Consider the following 12,009-nt stretch of genomic DNA (forward strand, 5'->3'; position numbering starts at 1 on the left):
AAAATCTTTTCTTTTCTTGGTTCTGTTCATTACAACCGTAAATTCCTTTAAATTTTGCACAAATCAGTCATCCATTACTCCCTTTATTACGCAAATCAGTTTCAAGTTTGTCTGAGAAGATTTTCATAATTTATTTTAAGAAGTAAAGTATCGTATTGCAAACGCAACTTAAAATTGACACTATTAACTGCAACGTGAAACACGAGTTAAATACAACGTATCACGCGCCGGGTTTGGTGCAGCGTTGCAGTTTAAGATAATAAACATGTAGACGAATGGAAAACTATCGCATTCACAACTCGACTCCAAAATTCATATGAAGGAAGATACAGTGTTACTGAGTTGGAGCTTTGAGGTTTCGGTTTGGTCAATTGAGTATTTGAAAACTTAGTGTATGGAAAACAGTTTAAAGTTATTACACACCACAGAGCATCGAATCTTATAAGAGCCATCCAAACTGTTGGGTAGATAGACTTTTACCATGCCAATTCGCAAAGAAACTTTTTCCAAGTCAGCTGCAAAAAAGGGCCCTGTTGATTAAATTTCTCAACACCCAAACCAGAGTAAAAAAAGTATCTGCCTACAATGAGGAATTCATAAAAAGTTAGAGTTATTTTACGCCTCTGCAAAATCATTGAATATGAAGTCAATACAATCCGCGCCTCATTTAAACAACTTGAAACTTGAAATTTAAAAACATGATCCCGCAACGCAAATTACAACAAAAAGTAAATATGGTATTAAACTCAATAAATACAATTAGCAAATTTGATACCCATTTACACAGGCATACCTTTCACTTGTAACTCGCTAAGCAAAATCTAGTATCAAATAAGTCACAATTCAAACTATTTTAAAAATGCATACCCCGAAAATAACAATTACCACAATGCTCGCCAGGCGACTTCCAACTCATTTCACGTATACTCTCCAAAAAAACTTAAGCATACTTGCTAGGCGAGAAATGCAATCATTTAAGACTAATCCCAGCAAATTAATAGTCATTAATATAAAAGTTGCAAAAGTCAAACAATAAACTACAATCAGTGCTTATTGCCCTATTTGCTTCTCGAAATCAGTTGCATTCTCCCGACTCGCCCTCAGTCTTTGAATTTAACAAACAATCTAGTTCTTAAATTTGGACAAAAATTGTCAGTAAAACAACCGTGCCATCACAAGAACCAAAGGAACATTCACAACGAGTCCGATTCTGCGCGAATCCTCTAGCATAGCGAATCAACCATTTACCTCAATACTCGCTTCGCCGGGCGTATCCTTAAACGTTATCAAGCCCCTCACGGCTAGCCCTAAAGTACCCGCTTTTGACAACATAAATTGAAAAGAGTCTTCAGCAAAAATCTCATAGCCGCCCTTACAGGAAACGACGCTGTACAAGAAGAGGTACGCGATTGTATCCTTAGTATTAACGACCGCTCAAAACAGATTAATCCGTACGTACACTATTACCGCGGGACCTTCACGAGCCATCTGGGTGTGTATTTACCGAAGAAAAAGTCGCTATCCTAAACGTCCTGCCGAAAGCACTCCTAGACGACAAACGCGCTTGACTTTCGGGTATCTGGGGTACGATATGTCCGGCCACTCAGTGTTGGTGTCCATACATGATTAGGGAACTGTTAGTCAGATCAACAGAGTGTAAACCTCGCACTGCAACTGGTCAAAACCTTAGATGAGTTATTCCCGCTAAGCAATTCAATCCACATATATCTTGTGCTGAACCAAACCAGTAAACCAAACCAAACTGCTGAACCATATCAAACCAGTGAACCAAACCAGTTAGTTGATTTTTTGATTTTGGGGGATCCATTAATGAAGAAAAAGGCAATGAAATATTCTTTCTAACTGCAATAGATCGTTTTTCTAAATATTTTGATTTCCCATTTCATGTATGTTTGACAAGGCAAATGGCCCAAAAGTAACGAAATTTTTGAAAATATATATTGAAAAGTATTGTGGACCACGTACAATCCGATTGGATCAAGCAAAATGCCTTGTGAGACATAGTAAAAAAACTTTGAAGAAGAAATAAAGCAGATACTATTGAAACTCCAACTGACAATCATCGGGCAATGGGGCTTGTAGAAAGGTTAATACAGACAATTAGGAATATAGTTGCATGTTTTAAAGAAGAAAAATCAGCAACAAAATAGTTGCACTTAAAGCATGCATTGAAGATTGTCTTTCAACAATTGCGAATATGTAAACAAAAAGCAACAAAGATATTCCCCTTAAAAGCACACTTTGTAGAAAACCTAAAACCCCGATGAGCGTCTTTACTGATGACAAACGCGTGAATGGATATAGAAGTGATATTGAAGTTGCGAGGGGCATAAGCAGAGCTGCCCAAGATGCGAACGAGAGGGAAAGAACAGCACTGACCGCGAGTCAAACTTTCTCCGCTCTATCCTCTGCCGTCCCATTCACCTCACGGAATGCGCTGTCCAACTTAAACTGGCCCGCAAAGTTCATTGAAACGGGAGCTCAAAGAAAAAATCCGAAGGCCTCTACTAATTGCTCGCTCTAGGGTCTAACATAAAAAAAGTCAGTTACACCATATTTACAATAAAAGAACCAGGCAAATTATTGTTCATGGTCGGCAATAGTGATATTCCAATGTTTGGACCCAGCTCGAACACCAACTCCAGTAATAGTGTGTCTATGCTGATCGTCTCGGACCCAGAACCAGTAAGCAATTAGTGGAGAAAAAGATCGTGAGTCAAGTAAAAGGATTCAAACGCAAACCTAAGGGTGACAAGAAAGTCAAACACAGAAAACGCGAACCGGGTAGCGGTTATCGTCCCCGAAATCGAACATTGCACTCGCAATGCGAGGTCGCATCCTAAAGATTTCAAACTTCTCGGGCATCTGATATTAAAATTCCTCAACAAATGCAGATTTGCCAGGCGAATGAACACTTCCACCGAAAAATGGGCCACCAGCAGCCCTGGAACATTTTTCCCCAAGACAAGCCGATTCAAATGTGGATGAAAGATCAATCAGAAGGACCAGATGAATTCCAAATAGTTACGTTTTTCACGAGATTTCTTCGATTCATTGATCACTGCTCCACCAAAAAGACAACGCCGAGCCGGAGATGTAGAAAACTTTCAGCCCCTAGCACCTCTGCTTTTGAAACTTTTCAAATAACTGTTGCGAAAGAAAACAAAATCTCCCGTACTGGGAAATGTATCTCTTCGCGACCCGCGACTGAGTTATCTGGCAGACTACAGGAGCCTGTCAACCGAAGACGATATGATTAAAATGCGAAGCAACAGGCGCCGGTTTCGGTGCAGCGGTGTAGCTTTAGATAAAAAACTTGTGGACGAGTATCGCATTCACAACTCAATTCCTAAATTCATATGAAGGAAGATAAATTGCTAATGTACTGGATCTTTTAGATGTCGTTAGGTCAACTGAGTATTGGAAAACTTAGTGTATGGAAAACAGTTTAAAGTTATTACACACTACAATACAACGACTCTTATAACAGCCGTTCTACCCATTGTGTTGATAGACTATTACAATACCAATTCGCAAAGGAACGTTTTTCCAGGTCAGATGCAAAAATGGGCCCTGTTGATTATATTTCTCAACACCCAAACCAGAGTCAAAAAAGTATCTGCCTACAATGAGGAATTCATAATATGTTAGAGTTATATTACGCCTCTGCAAACATATGTCAGGTGCAAAAATGGGCCCTGTTGATTATATTCCTCAACCAAAGTCTAAAAAAGCATCTGTCTACGACGAAGAATTCATTGTCGTAAAATGTTAGAGTTGTTTTCGCCTGTGCAAAATAATTGATTATGAAGTCAATACAAATCGAGCCTCATTTAAACAACTTGTTTAAAACAAATGACACCGCACCGCAGATTACAACAAAAAGTGAATATGGTATTAATCTCAACAAATAGATTTAGCACATTTGATATCGATTTACACACGCATACTTTTTTATTGCCACTGGCTAAGCAAAATCCAGTATTAAGTACCAGTCAAAATTCAAACTATTCAACTGAAAATGCATATCCCGCGTCGCAAATTCCAAATAACACATTACTCGCTAGGCGAATTCCAACTTATTTCACGTATACTCTCCAAAACAAAAATTTAGGCATTCTCGCTAGGTGAGAAATTCAATCCCATTTTAAGACCAATCCCAGCAAATTAAGAGAAATTTCAATAATAGTTGCAAAAGTCAAACAATAAACTAAAATCAGTGCTTATTGCCCTATTTGCTTCGCGTAATCAGTTGCCTTCTCCCGACTTGCAATCAAACTCTGATAGTAACAATTAATTTAGTTCTAAAGTTCGAACAAAAATTGTCAATAAAACAACCGTGCCATCACAAGAATCAAAGAAAAATTCACAACAAGTCCGATTATGCGAATCCTCTAGCACAGCGAATCAGCCATTTACCTAAATACTCGCTTCACCGGGCGTACGTTTCGTCAAAGGTTATTAAGCCCCTGACTCCTAGCCCTAAAGCAACTAGATTTGACAACATAATAGGAAAAGTCTTCAGCAAAAATCTCATAGCGGCCCTAACAGTAAACGACAATGTGCAAGAAGAGGTACCGGATTCTTTCCTCACTAATAACGACCGCTCAAAAAAGATCCAACCGTACATACACTATTACTGGCGGGAACTTCACAAGCAATCTGGGTGTCTATTTACCGAACAAAAGATTGCTATCCTGTACGTTCTGCCGAAAGCACTCCTAGACGACATACGCGCTTGCCCTTCGGGTATCTGGGGTACGATATGTATGGCCACTCAGTATTGGTGTCCATATATGATTAGGAAACTGATAGTCAGAGCGTAAACCTTGCACTGTAATTGTTCAGAATCTTAAATCAGTAAATCCCGCTAAGCAATTCAACGCAAAAACATCTTGTGCTGAACAAAAACAGTAAACAAAAGTTGATTTTGGGGGACCCTTTAATGACGAAAAGGGGCAATGAATTACACTTTCTAGCTACAAAAATCGTTTTTCTAAATATTTTAGTTTCCCATTTCATGTATGTTTGACAAACAAATAGCCCAAAAGAAACGAAATTTTTCGAAATGTATATTGAAAAGTATTGTGTACCTTTTAAAATCCGATTGTATCAAGCAAAAAGCCTTGTGGGACATAGTAAAAAAACTTTGAAGAAGAAATAAAGCAGATACTATTGAAACTCCATCTGAAGATCATCGGGCAATTGGGCTTGATGAAAGGTTAATACAGACAATTAGGAATATAGTTGCATGTTTTAATGAAGAAAAATCAGCTACAAAATAGTTGCACATAAAGCATGCATTAAAGATCATCTTTCACCAATTGCGAATTTGTAGACAAAAAGCAACAATGACCGTTCCCTTAAAAGCACATTTTGGACAAAAACCTAATATCCCGATTAGCGTATTTTGTACTACACCTAAGTTGTCAAACCTCTCGTACGAGTCATTTAAAAAGTATTGTTTAGATAAACACATTGTTCCGCCAGAAGTCATTCTTCCTGATGACAAACGTGTGAATGGATATCGGACTGATATTGACGTTGCGAAGGGCATGAGCAGAGCTGCACGAGATGCGAACGAGAGAGAAAGAACAGCACTGACCGCCAGTCAAACTTTCCGCTCTAACCTCTGCCGTCCCATTCACCTCATGGAATGCGCTGTCCAACTTAAACTGGCCCGCAAAGTTCATTGAAACGGGAGCTCAAAGAAAAAATCCGAAGGCCTGTACGAATTGCTTGCTTTAGGGTCTAACAAAAAATAATCCTTCCACAACATCTGCAATAAAAGAACCAAGCAAGTCGTTTGTTAGAGTCGGCAATAGTGACATTGAAAAGTTTGGAACCCCGCTCGAACAACAACTCCAGTAAAGTGTATGTATGCTGATCGTCGCGGACCCAGAACCATTAAAAAAATAATGGAGAAAAAGATCGTGAGTCAAGTAGGAGGATTCATACGCAAACCTAAGGGTGACAAGAAAGTCAAACAAAAAAAAACGCGAACCGGGTGGCGGTTATCCTCCTCGAAAACTAACATTGCACGCGCAATGCGGGGTCGCATCTCAAAGATTTTAAACTTCTCGGGCATCAGAAATCAAAATTCGGTAACAATTGCAGACTTGCCAGGCCCATGAACAGTTCCACCGAAAAATGCGCCAGCAGCAGCCCTGGAATATGTGTCCGCAAGCCAAGCCGATTCAAATGCGGATGAAAGATCAGTTAGAAGAACCACAAGAAGCCAAAATTATTACGGTTTTTTCGAGATTTCTTTGATTCATTGATCACTGCTCCACCGAAAAGACAAAGCCGAGCCCAAGATGTAGAAAACTTTCAGCCCCTAGCACTTCTGTTTTTCAAACAGTTCAAACAACTGTAGAGAAAGAAAACAAAATCACCCATAATCGGAAACGTATCTCGTCGCAACCCGCGAGTGAGGAATATGGCAAACTACAGGAGCCTGTCAACCGAAGACGATATGATTTCGATGACCGTTTTTGAGGCGCAATTAAATGTTAAATGAGACTAGTTTTTTTCCAACACAAAATTTAAAACTATATTTTACTATGTATCACTAGCTATGATAACCACTAAATATATTGACTTTACATATTTAACCGGGGACGAAGTTTTAATATTTTAAATATGTTACTAACATTAAAAAATGTTCTTATTGTAAAGTTATAGGGGGTATGTGAAACCTGATCATCTTAAGCATAGTGCAGTAAATCTTAATCCTCATTTTTTTCCCGCTGCATGAACAGATAAGTATCTTCATATTTGCAGTTTGTTGAAATTCACTTTGGTCGCATTGTCTTAGCTTTCCGATTCGATTTCAGTAATTAAAACTCTCTTTTGACTTCGCTTAGCTTATAAATTAAGCAATCATTTCGCTTGGCCAAATCCACTCTAGAATTCAAAGTGTGTATTCGCGCTGCCAAGCTTACATCGAAACAACAATTTAGGACACCTCCATTCAAATTTAACGCAAAAAATTACATGAAAATTATCATATAGAATACAGTAGTCTCTTATAACTTTGTTTAACCCGAAGTTGAAGGTCCATACAAACCCATTCTTTTTTATTTTTCATAAAGTTTTTGTTTTCATATGTTTATGAATCGTTCTCTTAGATCATAATAAGGATTATAAACTGTGTATATTATCAATATTATTTCTATCATAGCAGTGACACCTACCAGTATCTTAATCGTTTCATAAGTTTATATAAATCCAAAGTCTATATAAAGCTTTTTGACTATCTTTATTATCAAAATAAAATTTATTGAAAACGCAACAAAATTATCTATATTATCATTTTTAATCTATATCTATGAGGATAAACACATAATCAACGTTTTGCTTGTCGAAATCTAAAACCTTAATTACCTTGATTTGTTTTACACAATGCACAAGTTAATTCTTGATTAGGATCCTTTTAAAATTTTGATAAAATGATTGTGACTTTTAGACATTGCACATTGCTCAGATACATAACAAATATGTTGAAACTGTAAAAAAACACAATACTTTCTCTACGTTGTATTTTTTTCAGTTTTTACACTTAATTAATAGTGATGATAAAAAATCAACAACAAATATCCTGTTTATAAAAATAAAAATAAATCTAAGACGAAAAGTAATGATGTGAATAAAACAGATTGTGAATATCCTGGTGCTTGGGTATCAAATAGAAAATTGAGTTGACATGAACAACCAAATAGGCACAAGAAAAAAATGCAAAATGAGTCTTAAAGAAATATATAGAAGATAAGGTTCCTGGAGGTATAGTATATTGTAGAAATCGTGACAGTTATTTATAAAGTGAGAATAATCGTGAGTCTCAGAATACAACTGTTGAACATAAAATGAAAGAACAAGTAGTTCAAGCTAACTTTATTGAGGCTGAAGGTAATTATAACTGCGTTGCATTCAAAGTAAAAGTGTGGCGTTGCATTCAAAGTAAAAGTTATTAACAGGTTATTTCAATACTAAATAGTTTTTTTAAACAACATAAACAACGCTGATGCTGAAAACGATTATATTAAGGGAAATACTCATATAGGTAAATAAGGTCATATTAAAGTTCTATAAAAACAATGGAAGTCGTTATAGATCTATGAGTCTTAAAACAAGTGTTCTTAGTAGAAAGGTAGTTAATAATTAATGAAATTAACACTTGATGCACTTGGATTAGAAGATAACCTTAAAAATGATAACGGTAAATTAGATAGAAGTAATTATTTATATCCATCCTTGAAGATGTGTAAGAAGATCTAAATGATATGAATCCCAATTTCAAATTGACTGCACGTTTCATAGATACAAGAAAGGGAAATTACATTTTAGTCAATTAGTTGTTTCTATAATACAGCTGAAGATTTAGAAAGAAATAATTAAAGAAAGTACCCCTATTTGTAAGTAAACATGAGTGTACTATTTACAATTCATACTGATTCCAATTTTTTATAGTAATTAAATGACAGATGCTTTTGGTGCATATATGAAAAGTGATTATCAAAATATGCTAATAGATATATATAAAAGCATTGTGGTGAAAATGTTGATGTGCGGTTTTTTTAATAGAGTCAATAATTAATTTATTATGCTAACAAATTCGAAAAGATAATTTAAAATAAATATACTTATAATTGAGAGTAATGTTACAGAACAATTGAAAGATGAATGTTTTTGGAGTGATGAATATTGGAATGGAAGATATAGTTAAGACCGATGAAGGTTATAATATTAAGCATTTAGGTCATTCAAAATTATTAGATATGTTTAGTTTGCCTCGTTCACTTAATTTAGATGCATTAGGTAAATCTTTAAGGGATGATGAATGCATGACATTAAACAAAATTGATTTAAAAAGAAGAAAAGATTTCCCTACGATTGTTTTGAGGCCATAGAAAAACTTGAATATACTTGTTTACCTAGTAAAGATTATTTCTGTGCACAATTAAAACAAAGTAATGTATCTAAAAATGATTATCTGCAAGCATTAGACGATTGGAATGATATGAGTTGTGAAATGTTTAGAGACTACTTGACGACATATTTAAAAACAGATATTTTATTAAGGGTAGATATGATGGAGAATATAACAAGCATGTTTTTAAAAAACTTTGAGATCCATATCAAACATGTTCTGCTCATATAGGTGCTTGGTTATGCGGTTTGAAATACACTAGTGTTAATCTAAATTAATACAAAATGATATTGTTGGTACATTATACTAATCAGAGTGGCAACCGTGTTTGTTTGTCATCTATATTAGGTTGTTGTCATAGTGATTCAAAGTCTACATAAGATTGAGATAGGAGTTAGTAATGATTTAGATTATGACAATTATTTTATTAGTACTGAATGCAGACTGATGTTAGATATAGAGATAAGTTTAAAAAGATTGTTCGGAAAAATCAATTCTTTATAGATAAAACAATAACTAAAATAGGTCAATTTAATATGGATCGGATAAAAAAATTGAATGAACAAAAACCTTAAAATTTAATATAAAATGTACAATTGGATATGACTATGTTTTTGATAGTGAAATATTACATTGGTAAATACTTCACGCATTAAATTCAGAAGATGTAAAAATTAAAGAGAGATTACAATATGATCAGAGTGAATGGTTAAAACCATATACAGAGTTTATTTTGGAGAAAAGAAAATAAGCTAGGCTTAAAGCTGTTTTATTTGGTGATACATTTTTTTTAAAATATCGAATAAAACTTTTTTGTAAAATTTTTGAGAAAGTACACGATAGAGGAGATGTAGAATTATTTACTGATAACGATATATATAGTAGACTAGTTGAGAATATTAATGTTAAATACAGTGTACCGTTTAGTACACACAGTGTACCGTTTAGTATAGTGTACCGTCTAAACAAAAGCTACTGTTAAACTGGGCTTTTTAAAAAATATATTGGATTTGTAATATTAGAAAAAGCTAATATATTCATGTATAAAGCAATTTATGGCTACTTTGAAAAGTATTTAAATTGTACATATCGCTACACAGGTACTGATGGTAAATTCATACATATAAATGCACGTGAAGGTGGTGATAATAAAATGAATTTAAAAAATTTTGTGGTATATTAAGAAATACAAAAATATGTAAAGATTAGGTGAAAGATGAGATACCAGATGATACAATTACAGAAGCATGTTTTTTTAAAAAACTAAATCTTATTGTTACTCGACTGTTAATGGCGAGGTTGGAAGAAAGGTGTAAAAAGCAACTATTAAGAATCAAATTGATAAAGAAGATGCTATATATGATAATAAAAGTAAGAGTGTTGCTAAAAATAGTATTCATATTAGTAAACATCTTATAAACAAAAGAAACAAATTGCTAAAGATCCATTTGATGATAACTGTATAAGTGAATTTAATGTTATGTTTAGGTTTCTTAGTGGTTTTGTTCTTCTAAGGGATGAGTTTCAGTTTAATATATTCTAGTTACCCATTTCCTACATCCTCATATCTTTCCCAGCATTTGCTTATTTTTGTATTTATTCTTTTTTTAAAATTTGTTTCAATTTCATCTTTTTCATCCGTTCTCCTCTAATATTTTTAAGTTGATTAAGGAACATAATGAAGATGACTTAATATCAAAAAAATGTAATATTTTTTTACAACGAGGAGGTCAGCATTCATCTCAAATTTCCGTGATAATTTATGTATTATACATAATTTGTCAAATTATATTATGAGTTTATGAGAAACACAGAGCAATTACTCGAGAAACAAAGAGCAATAAAACATGGCTATAGGTACATTCGGTATACTTAGATTTTTTAAATTTAACTATTTATATATGCTAGAATTACGTTAAATATGACATTAATAATTTGATGATTGAATTTTAAAAAAAATGGGAAACAAACACGTTTTTTTTTTAAAATTAAAACATTACATATGTGTGTAAACTGTTGTGGGGGTAGCCATATAAAAATTACTGTAGATTCTCAAATACTGTTTATTATGATTTCTAGCTGATAAAAAACGATAGGTCTTCGCCCGTATTTTTTTTGAATTAAAGTTAACGGTATAGTTGTAGCTAGCTTTTGTGAGTCTAAAACGCCAAGAGTATTTGGATCAGCTTGCCAGGAAATAGATTTTTGTCGTTGTTGTTGTTGATTTTGTGGATTTTCAAGCTGTTCTACCCAACACAAATTTACAGTTCCCCTCTAAGGTTAAAGATAAATTAAACATTTATAGAAAAACTGTCACTGCAGAAAATGGATTCTTGCATATAAGAGAATGTTTTTAAGTTTTCAAAAAAAAGTTGAATTTCAATCCAGTTAAGGATTTCTTTCAAATGAAGCCAAACTCCCCGGGTCGAGAAAAAAATCTGAAAAATATGTAAGATAAGTGGTGAAAAGTTGGTTTTTTCATCGCAAATTTTGTACATAATTTTGCGGTGAAACGCGGTAAAATTATGTAACTTGGCCGCTTACTCTAGTGGTGAAATTACATAAAATTACCGCTTAAAAATTTTCAAAAAGATATATTATTATTCGTGGATAAATTTTCCGTGCGTCTTTTAATAAATATATCTTATATTCGCACAAAAGACAATTCGAAGCGTTTTCTAAGCGGTGAATTTATGTAATTTCACCGCATTCACCGCTTATCTTACATAATTTGGACAATTTTTTTTCAAAGCGATAGATTTATGTAATTTCACCGCTAAATTGAGCGGTGAAATTATGTAATTTCACCGCTACCAGGCGATAAAGATTTTTTCACCACAATCACCGCCTGATTTATGTAATTTCACCGCATTCACCGCTTATCTTACAAAATTTTCCGCATTCACCCCTTATCTTACATAATTTTGCGTTGAATGGCGGTGACACCTCTACCCGGGTCGGTATGTATTTCTTCTGTGTATGGGGAGCAAAGAAACACTAAAACAGTTGTGAAAAAATGATTTTTAATATGTTTTTAGTTGCAATAACCAATTAAATTT

Source organism: Convolutriloba macropyga, chromosome 7 (assembly GCF_964194025.1).
Source record: "Convolutriloba macropyga chromosome 7, txConMacr16.3, whole genome shotgun sequence".
Taxonomy (NCBI): domain Eukaryota; kingdom Metazoa; phylum Xenacoelomorpha; order Acoela; family Convolutidae; genus Convolutriloba; species Convolutriloba macropyga.